Genomic DNA, 21,205 nt, shown 5'->3' on the forward strand with positions numbered 1-21,205 from the left:
AAAATCTGGTTTCTCTCATAGACGGGAGACCCCATGAGTGAAGAGATAGTTGCTCTAGATGACTGAGCCCTTGCACCAGGCACACATTCCTGGCAAATGGTAGAAGCTCAATTAACATCTGGACAAATAGACTGGAACTTTCTCAATGTCTTTCAATTGCTCCACCCTTTTCAGTTCTTGAGACTTTTCTTCCCTTGGGTCTGCAGGGCAACCACGGTGATAATTGCAAAAAGAATTCATTGGCACGGGTGTAAAACACGACATCTTTTTCTCCAGCCACATCCCTCCACCCCCCAAATTCACACAGTCTTAGTAATTTAGTGGACAAGCAGGTAAGGAAAGGTGTTTTGTAATTTTCTTTCTTCTTTCCCATTTCTGTCCTTTCCATGATTGCAAGATTAAGACTCAGGGTTAAATGGCTTCCGTGTGAGCATGCGTGCGTGTGTGACCTCTGTTTGGCCCTTCAGGACACCTTGCAGCTCTGACTTGCTCACTCTAAAAGACTCCTAATCTCTGGCTTACAGAAAAGCATTTAGAGCAACCAATTCCAATCCACACCCCCATCCCTAAAAAAGTAAAGCAAAGTAAGAAGGAAGACATTTTGCAGTGTATGACACGTAGTAAACATGCGATAAATATTTGTTAAAAGAATAAAGAAGTAAAATAAAAAGAATGAACAAGGAGAAAAAATAAGAAGTCAAAGAAAACCATCTTTTCATGGGGACAGGGGAAGGTGGAGATGGGTAGAGGGGGGACAGATGGTGATGGAGGGAGACTTGACTTGGGGTGGGGAGCACAGTGCGATATACAGGTGATGTGCTGTAGAACTGTGCACTGGAAACTGTTATAATTTTATTAACCAATGTCACCCCAATAAATTCAACAAAAAAAATTTTAAAAAGAAAAACTTTTTTCAAAGGAGATTCAAAATATCATACAGAGCTTGAAAGATCAAATTTCGCCAAAGATGTTAAATATTAGATAATGCTCCACAGAGCCTCCATTATTCATAAATTTAAACTATCTTCAACTCTACTGCAAATTAGTTCCCATTCCTAGAGTAACAAACCTCTACATTTATATCTACCATATAAATGATATCTTTTTTAGGGCCCTAAAGTTACTCCTGTTTCCCCAAACTTCCCATAGTTCAAAAATGCTGGAACTTTGTGAACAGGGCTTAATGTATTCTGTCTCTCTATATACACCAGGCCAGCCCTTGTGACAAAGAATCACCCAGTCTACAATGTCAGTGGGGCCAAGGCTGAGAAACTATGGATCAGAAATATAAGCAGTCAGTCCTTCAGATGAGAAGTCAGAGAATTCTGACTCCATTGACTTCTGAAAGTTTATAAACAAGTAGAGGGGGAAAAGTACCCATTTTATTTTAAACAAAAAGGAGCCACTTTAATTTAAAACACTCCAATTTCATAATTTCCAATCACAAGACACTGAGAAGTGCACCTGAGCCTTAGGTACAGTATATTTAGCCATTGAGAGAATGTGAAGATTAAATACGTACTGCAAATTAATTTCTACAAACTCTTCTAAACCTTACAAAGCCAACACATAAACAAATGGCTTAACAGGAGTTATAAAAAAATACTTTATTTGGAATGTCTACTCTAGATATCAAAGGAGGTCTTCAAGAGATACTAACTGATTATGAACAAACTCTCAAAATAAGAAAGGATCACTTCAGGATAAAGAAAGTGAATCTTTGTAGTGACAATTTCTGAGAATTTTGTTCCCCTACTAAGTTCCAAAAACTTCACTGGCAATAATAATTTAAAAAGAACCAGTATAGTTTTCAACTTAAAAAGGAAATAAAAGAGTAACACTTATCTGGAGTATGTTTGTAATCCCCAGCATTTGTCCTTATCCTTACATATACTACACATTCTAATAAAGTTCCCAGGCTGCCAGCTATCAGTGTCAAGCAATATTTGTCCTCAGTTCTCTGGAAGAAAGGTAGTATGATCGAGAATGACAGCAGGACTTCTCAATAATCTCTCCTACTCACTGTCCCACTTTGTGGGCATGTGTGTGACAGCAGTGGGAGGATGGAGCCAGGGGAAGGCATCAAGGTGAATCAGATTAACTTGGGACCCAATGGTGACTCCCATTGCACATCATAGTAATTTTTCCAGCTATAGAGGCAGGGTGGGTGTTGGAGGTTAAGAAAGAATGAGGGCCTGACCAGGTGGTGGTGCAGTGGATAGAGCGTCAGACTGGGACGCGAAGGACCCAGGTTCAAAACCCTGGGCTCGCTGGCTTAAAGCCCAAGGACGCTGGCTTGAGCATTTTTTTTTCTTTTTACTAATTTTTAGAGAGGAGAGAGAGAGAGAGAGAAAGAGAGAGAGCAAGAGAGAAGGGGGAGGGAGGAGCAGGAAGCATCAACTCCCATATGTGCCTTGACCAGGAAAGCCCAGGGTTTTGAACCGGCCACCTCAGCAGGACGCTGGCTTGAGCAAGGGGTCACTTGCTCTGCTATAACCTCCCCCTCTCCCAAGGCACATATGAGAAAGCAATCAATGAACAACTAAGGATACTAAGGAGCCACAATGAAAAATTGAAGCTTCTCATCTCTCTCCCTTCTTGTATGTCTGTTCCTATCTGTCTCTCTCTGTGTCTCTGTCACAAAATAAATAAATAAAATGAGGGAACACGGTGTTCTAAGTTTCTACATCATTTTTCCTCAGTGGTTTTCAGAGCAGCAGCAATGCAGAAGCTACAGATTGACCTAATCCCAAGCTTTTCCTGAAAGAGATTGAAGACCAAGATGTCACCAAGTGATCTTTATATCTTTAAAATTTCAAATGCTTAAATTACATGATCTAGAAATGAATTATATCTATTTTGTGAAGATGGTTCAAATTAGACAAAAATTTTATTTTTGTCAATATCTAAATATACTTTTTAAAAAATTATTTTTTATTTTTCTGAAGTTGGAAACAGGGAGTCAGACAGACTCCTGCATGTGCCCGACCAGGATCCACCTGGCATGCCCACCAGGGGGTGATGCTCTGCCCATCTGGGGCATTGCTCTGTTACAACCAGAGCCATTCTAGCACCTGAGGCAGAGGCCGCAGAGCCATCCTCAGCGCCCGGGCCAATTTTGCTCCAATGGACTGGCCAGGGCCTAAATATACTCTTAAGAATAAAATGGATGAGCCCTGGCCGGTTGGCTCAGTGGTAGAGCATCGGCCTGGCGTGCAAGGGGTCCCGGGTTCGATTCCCGGCCAGGGCACACAGGAGAAGCGCCCATCTGCTTCTCCACCCCTACCCTTCTCCTTCCTCTCTGTCTCTCTCTTCCCCTCCCGTAGCCGAGGCTCCATTGGAGCAAAGATGGCCCGGGCGCTGGGGATGGCTCCTCGGCCTCTGCCCCAGGTGCTGGAGTGGCTCTGGTCACAATAGAGCAACGCCCTGGAGGGGCAGAGCATCACCCCCTGGTGGGCAGAGCATCGCCCCCTGGTGGGCGTGCCGGGTGGATCCCGGTTGGGCGCATGCGGGAGTCTCTGTCTCCCCGTTTCCAGCTTCGGAAAAATACAAAAAATAAAATAAAATAAATAAAATGGATGTATTGTACAATGGAGTATTTAATGTTTATAGCTGGTAAATCTGCATAAGAGTTTGGCCCCATGGCAATCAAAGCAGGAGACTGACTTTGTGGATAGAGCAGATTGTGCATGACAATTAGGGTAGCTGAGGTAGTGGGGGTGGGGGCTGGAGGCTTCAGAACTAAACCAAGGTGACCTCTGAATGGACCAGAGCCTGTGCACAGCTCAAGTGGGATCTGAGACCTTGTGTAATCAAGGATGATAAATCAGCCATTTCAGACTAAACATGAGAAAACTTGCAAATGTTCATCACTCATCTTTCTGACACCCCAGAGCCTATTCTACAGCTTGTCTAGATAGTGAAGTAGGAGTCATTTCTTTCTTCCAGAACGGTTATAAAGCTTTTCGTATAAACTGGCCTTTAAATTTAAGGAATATTAAAGGGAGATGAAAATAAAATGACTGTTATTGGCAGGCGTAGGGTGGTTAGCCATCATGGGAAGAGAAATTCTGAGGTCTGAGTTAGAAGCAATCTTAGAAGAGGAACTCTGTGTGTGATACAAACTTCTCAATTTTAATTATAGTATTTTAAGCTTTTTCTATAGGTCAGTGGGAACAGCTTTATATTTAGGGAACCTTGGTCTACTTTAAATTTTTAGCTAAATGCCATAGAATGAAATATTTAAAAAGTATCAAAGACTATGATTTCAAACAGCTTCTTATTCAACACAAAGAATATAAAAATATATACCCTGTTCTAGGCAACTAGAAAAGTAGATTTTAAATTTCATTCTAAAAATAAAAGATTGGAAATCAAAGATTTAGGACCACTGTCCACAACCCTCCTCCAAACTCTAGTTTGTCTTTGATAAAAAGTTATGAAGAAAAGAGTTTCAGGGAATTTTCAGACATTTATAATTAACATAAACAGTATATACAAGATCTGTAAGTCAAAGCTTCTAATTATTCTGAGATACAAGCTTAGGCATGTGGCAATGGAATACTGTCTGAAAGGTCATTTCAACATCAAGTCACAGATCTCCTTTTACATAAGGATGTAGGGCAGAAATGCAATGTGCACACAGCTGCAAATTTCTCTCATGGGCGTGCTAACATCTGCTTAGAAGCCATTGGTACCTTTACTGCAGGGGTTTCATAACCTTAAGTCAAATACTTTCTAAATATTGGATTGTGAAGACCATCAAGGTTTTTGTTTAACATTTATTTAAAATAAATGTTTTATTCTTTTGTGGGTGTTATAAATGATTTAAGCCTACAGAAGCTTTTCTTGGATAGTAATTCTAGGAGTTCTAATCTCCCACCCTTTTGCTAAGTGACTCTAAACACTCAATGAGATGCTCGTGACCCAGCCATACCACCGCTTGATATAATGCTTAGTCTTTAGGCGGTGGTGCAGTGGATAGAGTGTTGGACTGGGACGCAGAGGACCCAGGTTTGAAACCCGAGATCACTGGCTTGAGCGCGGGCTCATCTGGTTTGAGCAAGGCTCACCAGCTTGAGCCCAAGCTCACTGGCTTGAGCAAGGGGTCACTTGGAGTGCTGTAGCGCCCCCCCCCCCGCCCCCGTCAAGGCACATATGAGAGAGCAATCAATGAACAACTAAGGTGCCACAACGAATAATTGATGCTTCTCATTTCTCTCCCTTCCTGTCTGTCTGTCCCTGTCTGTCTCTGACACACACACACACACACACACAGAAAAGGCAGAACCATAGTGCTGACAGGGCCTTTGAGATCATCTAGTTAAATTTCTTCATTTTACAGAAAAGGAATAGAGAGAGGCTCAGTGACTTGCTCAAGGTTATGACTCTATTTAAAATTGCAACTCCTGTACTCCTGACCCTATAACCCTGCTCCATGTTTACCTAAAACACTTAGTACCTGTACTATTTACAGATTATGTTTATTGTCTTTCTCCCACCTATAATATAATCCTGGGAAAGATAGAGGCTTTTGCTTGCTTTGTTCCTTGTATATATCACCACCACCTTGGATAGTGTGCCACATATCAGTCACTCCATACATGTTTGCTGAATGAATGAAAATGTTCATTAATACCTGAGCCAGGACTTGAACAACTGAAGTGTCTGCCTTCTTTTCGTCAATATTTCCAAAGCATGCTGAAAAGTTTTCTTATATGAAAAAAAGGTTCTATCTTCAAATAAATTTGGGAAATGCCTGGTTAAAAAAAGTACTTTCTTTGCTGTAGGCCCTTTCATATTAAATGGTGGTGTTCCAATTTGTATGGCCTCATAACCCACTGGTTTCTCAGGAGGCCAGCCTGGCTCTTAATATGATTTGACTAATGTATCTATTATTTTACTATATATAAACTATATATCTTAGCTTGGATATGAATAAACTAGAAAGCCCGGTGGTCATACAAAATGACCGCTGTTCTAGATATTATAAATTGTAATTAAAATGATTTGTGCAAAGGTGTCTGCTAATTCAAACTGAATTACCCAGGGCAGGTGGCGAGGACGCCCCTTTGCTTAGTGCCCCACGGGGTTTCCCCCTTCTACTTGCTTAATTGCTTAAAGTAGAGTGCAATGAAGGAAACCACTGGCGGTACATTTCTTAAGAGCCACCGCTAGCTCAATAAATAAAGGTGATTTAAATAATAAAATGTAAATTCACATGTCAAAGATCTCTTTGTACACAACATTTCTTGTGTAGATCTTTCCATCATTTTTAAGCTCGCCTTGCAGAGGGCCATCAATTATTTTTAATTTTACGTCCGTTCTTTCACGAACTTTTGAACAGGCAACATAAAGTTGACCGTGTCCAAATGCAGGCTCAGGTAAAAAAAATGCCAACACGCTTAAGACAGGCTTTTTTGTCTTGCATCTGAGGCAAGCCTTGTTTCTCTATGCTCATCAGTCTCATTTTGCCGAGAAAGACGCATTTGCTCTGCGACTGAAGCAAGCCTTGTCTTTCTCTGCTCAGGGGTTTCTTTTTGTCAAGAAAGCCGTTTTAGTGCAGCTTTAGCTCCTTTTCTCTCCTCTTCAGTGCTGTATTTTCTAGGAGGCATTCTTAAAAGAAATTACGTTAAGACGTAGTTTTTATGTAAAACAGATGATTGCCAATGTTAACAAATGTTCACCTTCCCCCTGACCCGCTCAATTTGCGTTCAGCCGTGGCAACTTCACCCCATTGGCTAGTACAGTTACGCAAGCAACCAATAAGCTATCGGCGACAAACAGACACTTAAGCCGCATATAATAAAGATATTGCTACAAACATTTAAACATTAGAATTCCCTGTTGTTCTAGGCTCTTAAGGATTCTGTCATTTCCTAACAATCTAGAACAAGCAAAAGAAATGCATCTGCATGTACTATTCAGGTTTCAGAGTTTAGGGGCAGCATAAAAAAATCTATAATCAGAACAGAAAACAGAAACCTCAACCTGAAAGCCACAGTCCTTCCTATTTTGCAACTCGAGCTACAGTTATGACTTCAGGTCTAACATTATGGATTTAGGGAAGGGGAGAAAAAGGCTCTCAGATCAGCCCAGATGTGAAAACCAATGCTGGGGTGGGTGTGGGAGAATAGGGAAGGTAGGGTACCTTTCACTGGCAACAGAAGTTAAGTATATTAGAGAAATCCTTAAGAACTAAATATTCCCACTGACGGAATGGCAAGGGTTGGGAGGTTCCCACACATACTAGAAATGCCTGAAGTTTCCATATGATACTTGACTGAGGTAAATAGTGAAAAATGCTAAATTTTCTAGCACAAAGAGAAATATTGGCAGTTATCAAAAAATTCAGGCTGTGAGCAATTAATATATATAATTCAAGAAAAAGTAAGTCCACTTATTTCCTTGCATTCTTCCTCTTTAGCAAGATGTATATTAAGGAAAAGAATAAAGTCAAATAACTTTCTCTATTATTCTTCATATAACTCTTTTTTATCCAGTTATTAGAATTTCTTAAAAAGTTTTTGATGTAAGGGTAGAGTAGGCCAATACTGAGCTTTCTTGGTTCTGTTACTTCTGTGGAATATGGTCTCATTAGAAAAATATTTTCTTGAGAATTGCATCTTTATCCCTAATGAACTTTCAAAGTTATGGCAATTTAGGGGAAACCATGGATGGCAACATTTCAAACTATACAGGTGTAACAGCTATGGAAATAAAGTGCTAATTTTTTTTTTTTTTTTTTTGTATTTTTCCGAAGCTGGAAACGGGGAGAGACAGACAGACTCCCGCATGCGCCGACCGGGATCCACCCGGCACGACCACCAGGGACGAAGGTCTGGCCACCAGGGGGTGATGCTCTGCCCCTCCGGGGCGTTGCTCTGTTGCGACCAGAGCCACTCCAGCGCCTGGGGCAGAGGCCAAGGAGCCATCCCCAGCGCCCAGGCCATCTTTGCTCCAATGGAGCCTCGGCTGCGGGAGGGGAAGAGAGAGAGAGGAAGGAGAGGGGTAGGGGTGGAGAAGCAGATGGGTGCTTCTCCTGTGTGCCCTGGCCGGGAATCGAACCCGGGACTTCTGCACGCCAGGCTGACGCTCTACCACTGAGCCAACCGGCCAGGGCCTAAAGTGCTAATTTTTAAAAGTCAATTACACCCAAGTTACTATATAACTGAAACTAAACAAACAAACAAACAAAAAACTACCTGAGTAATTTTCAGTTCTATTTAATACAAAATCAGCCTTCTAAATACGTCTCATCAGATGACATTGATTAATGGATGTTAATTTAATTAATTTTATTAACTGAGTGCCTCCTGTGTCAGGCACTGTTCCAGTTTCTGATACATTAATAAATGAAACTGACAAAGAGTCCTGTTGTTGTGGCACATATGGATAGAAATCCAGGAGCAGGATGATGGTGACTTGGACCAGGAGAGATTTGCGATACATTTTTCAGGCAGAGGCGGCAATATTCCTAGACATAGTGAATGTGAGGAATGAAAGAAAGAAATCAAGGATGACATTAAGGTGTACTCCCTTAAAAAAGACTGGAGTTGTATATTTCTGTGTGTGTGAACATATATACACATATGTGTCTATGTATGTATCTAGTATCTTGAATATAATAATGAGTACCTTATTGTTACTGAATCCATACTAGCTAAGTACACTAAAATACAAATGCTGGTTTCACTGGCTTCAAAGTGAGTTTTGTTATGACTCATTTTGTAGCAATGGCTAAAAATTATTTAGAAAAGACCAGGTGGCTGGGTCTTTGGTTGGTAGCTGGGTACTTCCAGGAAAAAAGGGGGGATGACAGTTATTGGCAGGGGAAAGATGCAAATAGCAAATACTTGAGGTACTGTACCAGGGAAAAGGTATACAGACTATCAGGTATGAGAGAACAGAAAATCTGCTTTGAAAATGACTGTAAAACTGACCTATAGCTTATAGAGAGAGAGCCACTGAGAGAAACTAAGAAGTTTGTTCGAACTTCACGGCTGAGCTATTTCAAGTCTTTCTTTGACAGCAGAAACAAACACTTCCCACTGAGTTCTGTAACTCTTAACATAAAACTGCTTTTAATTTTCATTTTTATTAACCAGTCCCTTCTAAAATATAAGTATATTCCTTATACTTAAATAGAAATTAGAATTAATGCTTAAGTAGAAAAGAATGCTTGTCTTATCCATAAATGTGCCCATCCGCCCACATCATCTGTCTCCCAATAAATAAACTACCATTCACCTACTTTGTGAGGTGTTTGGCATCCTGGGGAGTCAACCTGGACTCTTCTCTCACACCACTGAGCACCCCTCAACATTCAGATAACCACAAGCTCTACTGCCTTTACTCCTAAATTCTCTAATGCATGTTCTCATTTCCTTCCCCTGCTTTGGCTCAATTACACGTTTTGCTTTGACAACTTTTCTTTCAATCTCTACTTTTGCCTGTTCTTGGTCCCATTCTCTAATCATTCAGCTGCCAAAACTAGTCTCATAAAATGCTGGTCTGACCATGTCAGTCCCAAGAATAATTTATTTCTTCATGGTCCGTACTACATATATCCACTGTACAATCTAAGCTCATTAATAGGACATGAAGGTTCCTCCTCAGAAGGATCTGGGGCATCAACCTCCATTTATATTTGATGTTCCCACTTCCTTGTTTTGGCTTGTGCTAACTTATCCTTTATTTAAGATTCATCTTCATAAGCCCTTCCCTCAGGGAGATAGATTTAAGCCCCCTGTCAGTGTCCCTACACCCCCTCTGGTCCATCTCTACTGCTGCTTCACTATACTGCATGCTAAGTACCTTTTTATGTGTCATCCTCCCCACCAGACTGCAAGTTCTTTGAGGGCAAGGACCATGGTCTTACTTTCGTATGTATCTGGAACACAGTAAATACCTAGTAAATATTTACTGGATTCATCTGAAGAAACTTGTGACTTGATCAAGTTCACTCAGAAGAAGCCTTATGTTAAGATACTAAAAAAACAAAAACAAAAACAGAAATGCAGCTGAAATAGAGCACTTAAGAGTCTGGAAAACCAGACCTCCCCAGAACAGGCAAAAATAAATAAGAAAATGAAAGGCTGGGTGGGGTGGGGGGTGGGGGCTGGAGGGGAGGGAATCCCATAGTTGCCTGCTGTGTGATAAGAATATCAGGATGAGAAAGTTTCTGACTTTTCTTGTGCTAATTTAGCCCCCAAACCTAGGCCAAGTGGCTTCCTGGGTTTGTGGAACTTAAATTTATAAGCTTTATTTTTTAAAAGTCTCTTTATTAAATACTCACAGAATACTCTGGCCTCACCAAATTTCACTTAAAAATATGACCCAGTGTACTTGAAACTACTTTGTATTTTAAAGGATTCAGGGAGACCACACTAAGTAATTCTCAATTTAGTATCCTGGTCAAGTAAGAAAGCAGTACTTTGTTTTAAAAATGATTTTTTTTCTCCCTCAGAAACAAAGCCCAAATCTAAATTCTACAAGGAAAAAAAAAAACAACTTAAACATGCACGGCAATTTCCAAATTCATCGCCCATCTTCTCTCTCTTGCTCTCTTAGAGTCTCGTGGGAAGCTCTTTGTTATGCCAGGAGGAGCCGCGGGAGAAACACGGGTAGGAGTAAAATCGACGCAGGCAGTCAGCAACAGTTGTGTAAATCTAGGGAGAGCCTCGTACTATGCTTGACAGATGTGAATCCTCAAGATTGAGTTGCTAAAACTGACCTAGGCCCTAGATTTTGCAAAACACATCGTTTCATCCCAACCTAATCAATGTTACCATGAAAACTTATAAATTCAATAACATAAATAATATTTAGGTCTGAAGACCATTTCCATATAGATTTGGGGGGTATATTTAACTCTTAATTCTCTGTTTTTTCAACACCAATATTAAACCATTTTTTGTAAGTTACAGAATAACAGTTTTGAAAGAAAATCTTATGAAGAAACCCACCGCATATTACGAATAGAGTCAGAGCTGCCCTAGTTGAGGAAAGGGATGGCGAGTGACTATACCAGCTAAGACAGCCACTATGATAACATCACAAAATCCCCAGCTCAGGGGACCACAGACACAAAACCACACTCTGCACTAAGGAAAAAGAAATAGCAACAAGATATATAATAGCCAGGGGATACAATTATATTAATTAAATTTTAGTCGCATCTAAGTGACAAACACAAAAGACTGTTTGCAAAATATGAACTCTTCTGTGCCTCTTATAGATGCTAATCAGTGCCAAATATATACTTAAAGGGTACCCAAAGCAGGAAGTGGTGTCCTGCTGCCCTGTTCTCTTTGCTTTTTAAAATGTTTTATTATTGGATCCCTTCATATTTCCAGTTCAAAACTGGGTCTCCTTCAAGGTTTTCAGAAAAGAAAGTAAGAACTCTTTTACACAGAGATGAAGAAGGAGCAGTGCAAATAGGCTACATTTGGTGCTAGATCATGAGCTCTGGAGCAGCTGCCCAGTTTCCAAGTCTGCCTCTAGAATCTGTTATCTGTGTCACCTTGGGCAAGTAACTTAGCCTCCTTAATCCTGTTTCCTCATCAGTACAATGTGGTTAATGGTATTACTTCATACGGTTGTTGCAAAGTTTAAATTTATATAGCTTATCATTCTCCGATTCAGTCAGAACTAACCCTGTATGGTCGTTGATGTTAACTGGAATTATTGTGGTGATCATTGCAATATATACATGTATCAAATCATTATGCTGTATACCTGAAATCAAGATAATGTTATATATCAATTATAGCTCAATAATAAAAGATTAGATTTTTAAAAAGATAACCCATCTAAGGTACTTGCAAAATATCTGGCATACAGTACATGTACAAAAATGTTTGCTTCAATGATGTAAAACAAAATTGGGGAGCTCACACTCTGATTTTGGCCTGTTTGATTTAAGCGCACACATACCTTCCTTAACATAAAGATGTATTTGATTTTTATCATATGGTAAAGGACTGGTAATAAGTGCCCTGTACATATTCAAAAATTGACAATACTTATTATGAATCCTTGGTATTTACGAGTCTAGAAACCTTCAAGGTCAGCTTAATCAAAGCCAGAAGAAGCTATCTGAGAAAAACAACTAACCAAAAGACCAACAATATTTCTAATTGTTCCAAACTCAGAGAGAAAAGGTACAAAAATGAGTAAGTTATAATAGGTGTTTACGGAAGGCTGGAAAGTTACAGATGCCCACTGCTCCTCTAGAAGGGAGCACACACTGCCTCCCCCGAGCCCTAGCCATAAAAAGAAGGCGCCGCCTTCAGAGCCCCAGAGAGCCCCAGATACTAGCTACAGCACAACAAAGAAAAAAAGAAAATAGAATTAAGGAATTAAGAAAAGGAATTATCTATGTTATCTGTGGTTCTCATGGGAAGCACAACTTTGTGACTAAAGCATTCAAAAGTCATAAATGCAAACAATGTTTTTTAAAGTTTGTGTTTCTTTTCTTGTGTCAAAGCCTACAGTATTTTAATTTTTATAAATCTCTTTTCAAACATTTTTCCTGAAAATATGTTCCTGAGGTAAGTAAGGTCCATTTCATAAAATTTACTTCTATTCAGTTTTCACTTGCTAATTTCCTTCCAGACTATAAAAGAAGTAAAACTATTTCTGATTTTACATGTATAAAGCTACTGATATGCAAAATGCACCAGAGAGCTGAATCAGAAACCGCAGTTCTGATCCCAGACAAGGAAAGGCTAAGGGAGCTCATCACCACCAAACTAGCATTACAAGAAATATTAAAGGGCTTCTTCAGGGAAATGAAGGAACTTGAATATGAATAATAAAATGGCAAGTATAGATATAACAATAAACACTTTAAATGTAAAAAGACTCTCTTCTCTTGCACCCCCTCTCTAAAATTAAAAAAAAAGGCCGGAGAGCTCAGGATAGAGCCTCACCCTGATATGCCAAGGTTGTGGGTTCGATCCCTGGTCAGCGCAAATACAAGAATCAACTGATGAATGCCTAATAAATAAGTGCAACACCAATTTGATATTTCTTTCCCTTTCTTACTCTCTCTTTCTAAAATCAGTCAATAAAAGTTTTAAATATCTAGAAATAAAATTTAAGACATTGAAGAAAGACACTTAAGAAAATACAAATAAATGGAAACACGTACCAGGCTCATGGATAAGAAGAATTAACATGGTTAACATGTCCATACACCCAAAGCAATCTATAGATTCAATGTAATTCCTATCAAAATACTAATGGCATTTTTCATCACTAGAGCAAATACAGGGGGTCCTTGGGTTACAACAGTTTTGACATATGATGTTTTGAGTTTACGACATTCACTACCATAAAAACTTTAAAAACTTGAGAGGTGACTGTTTCAGCTTATGCCATTAGCGTCATACTGACAGACCACGTGGGCGAACTAGTTCAGTTGCACGTGGCAGAAGAATACACAGTAATGCAGCTTATGACTGAGAGAGTTGGTCTTCCCTAGAATGCTTACCTATGCCATTCTGGATTGTGGAAAGCACAAGTGTTCTGTTTGTGTTAGGCTAGGGCAGTGGTTCTCAAACTTTTTTAAGTTGGGGCACATTTAAAATCCTACAAATAATTGTAGGTTCACTATATACAAATTTCTGAGAAATGTTATAATAATTCAGTCAAATATTAAAGAAAAAATATAAAGTCCAAATGTGCTTTTATGGTAATTAAATGAAATAAATACAACAAAATTAAATTTATTCTGACATTAAAAAATTTTTATGTTACATTTTTTGAGTTATGCTTTTCAGAATTCATAAAAAAGGGTTAAAAATAAAAAAACGACAAAAAAGTTATCTTTTTATATATATATCAATAGATATATTCTTAGTAAGATTTATAAATTTTGCGGATCCCAGTGTGAATGTGTTAAGTTTTTCACTCTTGTGTTTATGAGAAACATATAATGATGTGTTAATAATAAATATTATATAATAATGATGTGTTAACAAAAAGAGCGGTATTTCTGTAATGAAATGGTATACGAGAGTAACTATATTTCTTTTTATATCTGCGCACATGCCACAAACCAGCGCAACTAGCTAGTAATTCCAGGTCCCGAGTGGGAATGGTGCGGAATTAAGAAAATATGGAGTCGGGAGGGCCCTATAATTGCTGCTGGCAAGAACAAAGCGTGCCCAAAACCGCATCTTGCTTTATCTATAGGGCAAAGTGAGGTCATTAGCAAATCAATGGTCTCTGACCACATTTCCAAGGCAACTCAAGAATTTTATCAAGTGCAGAAAACCCCTACCATGCATATCATCTTAACTTGACACCAAACAAAAAGATAGAAGAAACTTGCCTCTAGTCTTTCCAGGGAACATGGGGGGTAGTGTAAATAATCCAGCACCACAGCTTAACAGCCTTTTGCAACCTAATTAGGCAAGTTGAGGTGGGGGGTTGGGCAGGCTGTCAGTTTACAGCCAATTCCTCATACCTCTGTCCCCCCAAATCTAAATGCCAAAATCTCTGTTGGTTTTTTGGTCTCCAACAGGTACATATTTCTCTGGAATACCATAGGGCACACCTGGAAATCTTCTAGGGTGCACTAGTGCGCCTTGGCGCACACTTTGAGAACCACTGGGCTAGGGTGTGTTTTGACTTACACCAAAATTCAGGTTATGTCACTGTTATAGGAACAGAACTATGTTATAACCCAAGGACTCCCTGTAATTCTAAAATTTATATGAAACCACAAAAGACCCCTACAGCCGCAGCTATCTTGAAAAAAAGAACAAAGTCGGAGGTATCATTCTGCCTGAAATCAAACTATACTAGAAGGCCACAATAACCAAGACAGCAAGGTACTGGCATAAAAACAGACGCAGAGATCAACAGAACAGATAGCACAGAAGTAAACCCACGTCTATATGGTCCATTTATATATGTCAAAGCAGACAACAATATACAATGAGGTAAAGTGTCTATTCAATAATGGCATTAGAAAAGCAGGACAGATACATGCAAAAAAAAAAATTGTACCACTTTCTCAAACTATTCAGAAAAATAAAGTCAAAATGGATTAAAAACTTAAATGTAAGACCATAAAATTCCTAAGGGAAAACATAGGCAGTAAAATTTCAGACATTGCTCTTAATTAGTTTTTTCTGATACATTTCTTCAGGCAAGGAAAATAAATAAAAATAAACAAATGGGACTACATCAAACTAAAAAGCTTTTGTTCAGCAAAGGGAACCATAAACAAAAAGGAAAAGACAACCTATTGAATGGAAAAACATATTAATCAGATATCCCATAAGAGGTTAACATAAAAAATTTATAAAACACTTATACAACTTAACACCAAAAACATAAACAATCCAATTTAAAAATGGGCAGAGGACCTAAATAGACACTTTTCCAAAGATGACATACAGATTGCCAACAGATATATGAGTAGATGCTCAATATCACTAATCATCAAAGAAATGCAAATTAAAACCACAATCAGATATCACTTCATACTTTTCAGAATGGCTATCATTAATAAACCAACAAACAACAAGTGTTAGTGAGGATGTGGAGTAAAGGAGGATCTGGGAAAATATCCAAAGAAATACAAATCATGAATTGAAAAAGTTACATGCAACCCTATGTTCATTGTGGAGTTATTTAAAACAGCAAAGATACAGAAGCAACGCTCTATATTTTTATATCTATATCTATATCTATATCTATATCTATATCTAATAGTCATGAGATGAACCACAATAAAGTTGTGGTTCATATATACAATGAAATATTACTTGGCCATAAGAAAAAGAATGAAATCTTACCATTTGAAACAACATGGATAAACCTAGAGGGTATTATGCTAAGTGATATAAGTACAAAGAAAGATAAATACCATATGATTTCACTTGTGGAATCTAAAAAACAAACAAAACAAATCGATTCCAAGAGATAGAGAACCAACTGAGAGTTGCCAAATGGGAGTAGGGTAGAAGGGCTAGTTGAAAAGGTGAAGAGATTAGGAAATATAAATTGGTAGTTATAAAATAGTCATGAGATGTAAAGTATATCACAGGGAATATAGTCAATAATATTGTAATAACTATTTATGGTACCAGGTAGTACTATATTTATCTGGGGGATCCCTTTAAAAATCATAGAATTATCTAACCACTATGATGTACACCTAAAACAAGTATAAAATAAATATAAAATTAAATGGCCATTCTGATGTAAATAAGAGGGCCTGTCAAGTCTCTTAGATCAATAGCTTTGTGACTATAATAAATACAGAACTAAAAAGATTCATTTTTAAGAATAGTATGCTTGAGCTTTTGGTAAAGCCAAATCTACGTCTTCAAATAGAGAAAGAAATATGTTGACAAAGAAAGGGCAGTGGTTTATATTTAGACAGCTAAGGTAATTATTGTATTTGGATAATTCATATCGCAAAACATTTGTATGATTATCATTTAATAGTTCTTTAATTCTGTTAGAAGACAGATTTACACACACCAAGGTTCCTTACAACAATGAAACTACATGAGGTAGCAAATCATTTTATCCCTTTGCCAATAACTCACTTTACTGTCCCATAAAAAAGATAGCCCCACCACTAGGCTTCATAAGATGTTTGTAAACAGGCATCTAAAGATGAGGGTGGAAACTCAAAAGCACCAAATTATCAGGACCATAAACAATGATAAAGAGAAACAGAATGACAAAATAGCAAAATATATAAAAAGTTAGAGAAATAGAGTAATTATTTCAAAACCAGTCCATGAATTACTAAAATAAGAACTTGCCACTATTTTGGTAGAAACAACAAGAAAATTAAAAACTCCTAGCAATATCAGATGGAGACAACAAAACATATGATGATAGTTCATAGTGTAGTATATTACCTATGACAGATATTATCAAGCAAATCACACTGTCAGTTTTTAAATATTATCAAATAATTTTGAAATTTAAAAAACATGTATTCAATATTAGCCAGGGAAAACACCTAACAGGCACTTAAACCGCTGTGGAAACAGCAGCAGCAGTATTCTGGGGGTGGCAGTGGGGTGAGCAACTGGGCGACAGTCATCAATAACTTTAACCCTTTGAATAGTACAAACGTTCATGTACGTCCTCGTGCCTCCTGACCATCCAGAGTATGATCGATTTATTTAAAAAATGTGTAAGGCAACATTTTAAAAAGGCAAATGTATGTTCTTCTTGTTTCTATAAATTGGTCATCAAACATGATTTTAAGTTAATAAAACTGTAACTGGAACTAATTTTATTTTTTGAAAACAAAACAAAACAACTCCCTCCCGAGGGTCAGTGAGCAAGAAAAAAAACTCACTCCTCAAAGGGTTAAAAGCATTCATACATTCTGACCTGGTAATGCCATAGCTAGGAATTTAGCCTGAAGAATAATTAGAAATGGAAATAAAGATTTATTTATACACAAGAATGTTCATCATACCATTACTGATATAGAAACTATATAAGTAATAGGTAATGGCTAAAGAAATGCTAGTGTATCTATAAAAGAAAATGTTAGGTTGCTATTTAAAAGTAACTTTTACTATTTAATGACAGAAAAATTCTCATGTTATATGTTAAATGGAAAAATCAGGATATACAAAAGCAGTAAATACATTGTGAAAGTCATTTTTTAAAATGTATGTGTGAATATGAAAAAAAGAGTAGAAAAATCCAACACGAACTGGTTTTCACTGTTAGGAGCATTTATTGTTTACCTTTGTTTTTGTACTGTATGTACTTTTTACAATTCTCAACTGTGCATTCCTTTGCTTTTCTATCAGAAAAACAATAAATTGTTTAAAACATAATTAGAATTTGAGACTCGCACTCTCTCCTGTCAGCACACCACACCTTTGCCTCCCCCTTTCTCCTTCCCCCACAGGCTGCATCTCCTAAACTCTGAGGGTCCCCAAGTGACTTGCAACCAGGGGAGCAATGGACAGAGGCAACTCCTTCTGGGCTACCTTCCTGAGCCTCCCTCCCTCTCAGGTTTTTCTGACTTCCCAGTTAGCCAAAGCTCATTTCTTTCCCATAACATTTCTAGAGAGCCAAAGCAGCCCCACCAAGGCTTTCTGTTACTTCTTTTATCCTAAACCCTTCCTTGTTTCACTGCCTCCAGCTTTAATAAAAGTACTTGAAAAATAAAAAATGAAAATTCAAATTTAAGTACTGTACCCACTATGACATTGATCCCCAACCTTTTTTGGGCCACGGACCGGTTTAATGTCAGAAAATATTTTCACGGACTGGCCTTTAGGGTGAGATGAATAAATGTATCATGTGACCGAGACAAGTGTCAAGAGTGAGTCTTAGATGGATGTAACAGAGGGAATCTGGTCATTTTTTAAAAATAAAATATCGGCCCTGGCCGGTTGGCTCAGTGGTAGAGCGTCAGCCTGGCGTGCAGAAGTCCCGGGTTCGATTCCCGGCCAGGGCACATAGGAGAAGCGCTCATCTGCTTCTCCACCCCTCTCCCTCTTCTTCCTCTCTGTCTCTCTCTTCCCCTCCCGCAGCCAAGGCACTACTGGAGCAAAGATGGCCTGGGCGCTGGGGATGGCTCCTTGGCCTCTGCCCCAGGCACTAGAGTGGCTCTGGTCGCAACAGAGCGACGCCCCGGAGGGGCAGAGCATCTCCCCCTAGCGGGCGTGCCAGGTGGATCCCAGTCGGGCGCATGTGGGAGTCTGTCTGACTGTCTCTCCCCGTTTCCAGCTTCAGAAAAATACAAAATAAATAAATAAATAAAATAAAATATCATTTAGACTTAAATATAAATAAAACAGAAATAATGTGAGTTATTTATTCTTTCTATGAGGACTGTGACTTAATCACCTAATATGTCTTTGAAAAAACTATATATTTTTTACAAACCCAAAAATTGTGAAATACTGTGTAAGACTATCCAAAATTAATCCTGACTCATAATTCTCTTGAGTTCTCTGAGGAAGGAATAGAACACTATCTTCTTTAAAAAACAAAACACCAAACATTCCTAGTACAAGGTTTTTCTTTATAGTCAAATAGAAAACTCTCCAAAAAGCTGTGGAAATATGTCAGCATCATCTTTACTGTTTACTGGCAATGAAACACCCTCAAAGAACCTTCCCTCCTTCCTAGTCTGTGAAGACTGACTTTAATGAATTACCAACACAACTAGATTGAGAAAACTAAAAGGCATTCATATTAGTCATTAAAAAGAATTTCTTAGTAGAATATTAATATATTTAGCAATATCGTTATGCCTTATATTCTCAACCTAAAATAAGATATCCTTAACATAACTGAGTGATTAAACACTACGCTTTTTAAGTATCTCAAAATTTTTTTATATGGCTGCTTAAGTATCAATCCACTAATACTGCGGGCCCAATTTAGTTCTCCTTAATCAGTTCTCTACTGCATTCTGAGTTTTATTACCTTAAGCTCCCTAAGAATCTTATCTTTTAAAATTCAACTAACTACTACTTTTCATTCCCATTGACCTATCTAGACCTGACCCATCCCCAGGGGAATTCACAATATCCCTGCTCAAAAATGTCAGTTGTTAAAAAAAGAAAAGTGGCTTCTCCCAAGCCACTGATAACACCAGCCTTCTGTGTGTACCTTCCTTCTATTTGGGAGAAAGATCACAGATGGGGAGAGAATTTTCTTTCTTCACTGATAGATGACAAAGCAATTCTATCAAGTAGGTGACCAGCAATATGTTTAGCTGGTGTCCAGTTATAAGTAATTTCTCAAGCTGCCTTCTCCATTTTCCTTGTCAACCTGCTTTCTAAAACTTGAATAATCAGCTTTTCTTTTGGATTCTTGATATATTTAAATTTGGCAACTCAAAAATATCTTTTATGTAATTAGAACAATTAGGAAATATGTATACATTAAATATAGATATATCCACAGTAAATAAATATATATCATTAGTAAATCACCATCTCTGACATTTTGTATACAGCATTTCATATTTTTTTGTAGGTTGATATTAGTGTTTGTGCATTTATTTACTTATTTTTAATTTGTATACAGGTCTTTCACCTTCTTGGTTAAATTTATTTCTTAGATATTTTATTCTTTTTGATACAACTGTAAATGGGATTGTTGTTTAATTTCTCTTTCTGATAGTTTAGTATTACTGTACAGAAACACAACAGATTTTTGTATATTGATTGTGTATCCTGCAACTTTATTTGAATTCATTTATTAGTTCTAACAAGTTTTTTTTTCCTGAAATCATTAAGGTTTTCTGCATATAATATCATGTCATCTTCAAAAAGTGGCAGCGTTAATTCTTCCTTTCCAATTTAGATGTCTTTTATTTCCTTTCCTTGCTTAATTGCTCTGGTTAGGGCTTCCAAAACTATGCGGAATAAAAGCAGCGAGCATGGGCATCCTTGTCTTGTTCCAGATCTTAGAGAAGGGGTTTCAGCTTTTCACTGTTGAGTGTGTTAGCTGTGAATTGCCATATACATATATGGCCTTAAGTTGAGAAATGTTCCCCCTATGCCTTTTTGAGTTTTTATCATAAAAAGATGTTGAATTTTGTCAAATGCCTTTAGTGCATCTATTGAGATGATTATATGACTTTTTTGCTTCATTTTGTTAATGTGGAATATCACACTGACTAATTTGTACATGTTAAAAACCATTTTACATCCATGGAATAAATCCCACTTGATCATGATGTATGCTCCTTTTACTGTATCGTTGAATTCAGTTTGCTAATATTTTGGTTGAAGACTTTTGCATCTATGTTCATCAGGGAAATTGGCCTATAATTTTATTTTATTTTTCTTTTCATTTAGTTTTTTATTAAGTGAGAGATGGGGAGGCGGGGAGGCAGAGAGACAGACTCCTGTATGTGCCCCGACTGGGATCCATCCACCTGGTAAACCCCCTAGCAGGCGTCCCCAAACTACGGCCCAAGGCCGCATGCAGCCCCCTGAGGCCATTTATCTGGCCCCCCGCTGCACTTCTGGAAGGGGCACCTCTTTCATTGGTGGTCAGTGAGAGAAGCACTGTATGTGGTGGCCCTCCAATGGTCTGAGGGACAGTGAACTGGCCTCCTGTGTAAAAAGTTTGGGGACCCCTGCTACAGGGCAATGCTCTGGCTATCTGGGGCTGCTATTCTGTTGCTTGGCAGTCAAGCTATTTCAGCACCTGAGGCTAAGCCAAGGAGCCATCC

The 21,205-nt window shown here is 38.2% G+C and overlaps 1 protein-coding gene across 1 annotated transcript in view; it reads right to left on the reverse strand.

The window, feature by feature from the left end:
• Positions 1-21,205, reverse strand: part of ELL2 (elongation factor for RNA polymerase II 2) — a 91,888-nt gene that overhangs the window by 33,004 nt on the left and 37,679 nt on the right. The window lies entirely within an intron of this gene.

Source organism: Saccopteryx bilineata, chromosome 4 (assembly GCF_036850765.1).
Source record: "Saccopteryx bilineata isolate mSacBil1 chromosome 4, mSacBil1_pri_phased_curated, whole genome shotgun sequence".
NCBI lineage: Eukaryota > Metazoa > Chordata > Mammalia > Chiroptera > Emballonuridae > Saccopteryx > Saccopteryx bilineata.